Genomic DNA, 1,570 nt, shown 5'->3' with positions numbered 1-1,570 from the left:
ACGCGCCGCGCAGAGGCTCTGGGCTCGCCCGCGCGCAGCCCCCAACTTATTCGCCTCTTCTTTCTTTTGCTTTCCGGTTTTCCCCTCGTTTGCCACCCCGCCGCGTGGCTGCTCGCGGCCGGCACCCGACGGACCCCGAACCGAGGCAGACGCCGGCACCTCGCACCACAAACGCGGTACACCTGCGGCTCGCGGGGCCGCTCGGCAGTCACACAGCCGGCTTCGGTCGGACGAGCCCGTCCCTGGGAGCCGAGAGGGCGGGCGGACGAGCGAGCGCAGCCCGGGCTGAGTGCCCCAAAGCCGCCAAAGCCACCGCCGCTCTCGCTCCAGCGGACGAGGCACGTTTCACCTCGCGTGCTACGGGAAGCGAACTGGAGAGGAGGCCGCCCGTGCCTGAACACCGGACGCCGAAGCGCCGAGCCGCCGGGGGCCCTCTCCGACGCGACCCGAGTGGCCTCATCGATCGATGGAAGGAAGGTCTGCAAGGCGGAAGGCGCGAGCCCTTCCTGTGAAGCGGCGGAAAGACCCCGCAACGCTGTGCAGGCGGGTGTGCGTGGACAACGTACCGCGAGAGGTGCTCGCCCGTGCCTGAACACCAGCCCGCCCCACGCTACCCCGGAGCGAGTCGGGGAGCGGGATTGAGCCAGCCCGCCGGGAAGCCTCTCCGACGTGCCCGAGGAGCGCCTGGGGATCAGATGGGCTCCTGCGTGCGGGTGAGGATGAGGTGCAAAAAAACGAGGCGCCGCCGCCACGACCAACGAGCTCGGGGTCCCGGCTCTTCACCGAGCGCCCTGGGACACCCACCACCACCGCTTTTCGTAGCCGCCGGGGACTCCCCCTGCGCGCATTCGAGGGGCCGGCGGACCGGCCCGTGCCCTTCTGTTTTTTTTTTTTTCTCTCTCGCCCGCTCGTTTCCTCGCCAGCGTTTGCCCTGGTGCCGCGGGAGCCGGCTACGATCCCTTCTCACTGTCGCCTTCTCCGGCTTTTTTTCGCTCGTGGCCGCAACCCTCAGTTCTCGGAACGGCGGGGACGGGGAGGGGTGACACCGACCAACACCACCGGACCCGATCGAACGAAGAACCGGCGCTTGAGAAAACCGCCGCCGCCGCCGCCGCCGCCAAACTTCCTCGCCAGCCGGCCAAACTCGCCCGTGAGCGCCCGCACATCGCCGTCTCCGGAGCAGAGTACGCACTCTCTCCTATAGACGGACAGGAAAGGCATCCAGAAAAAAGAGTCGCGCAACTCGGGCGCCGACTACCGGCGCCTGCTCGGACACAAGCCGGGCTTTACCTAGACGTAACTGGAGGCACAAAACGACAGCGACGCCTCTGGGACCTCCGGAGCAACAGCGCCACCACCCCCCCCACCCAGGCCGCGAAGACCAAGAGAACATGACGCCGGGTAGACCTAGCCGCAGACGGAAAGCCGCCCCGGCAGCGCCCTCTAGGCGCCTCCTCGGAGCGCTCGACTCCGTCGGAGCGAGGTAGACGTGGCCGGACGCTGCACGACGATCCCGGAGCGCCCTCTAGGCAACACCGCTTGGTACGCCCATCTCCGTCGAAACCGGGTA

Source organism: Cyrtonyx montezumae, unplaced genomic scaffold (genome assembly GCF_038088225.1).
Source record: "Cyrtonyx montezumae isolate F1298 unplaced genomic scaffold, pur_monq_1.0 scaffold_67, whole genome shotgun sequence".
Classification (NCBI taxonomy): Eukaryota; Metazoa; Chordata; class Aves; order Galliformes; family Odontophoridae; genus Cyrtonyx; species Cyrtonyx montezumae.
Note: the sequence above shows the minus strand (reverse complement) of the source record.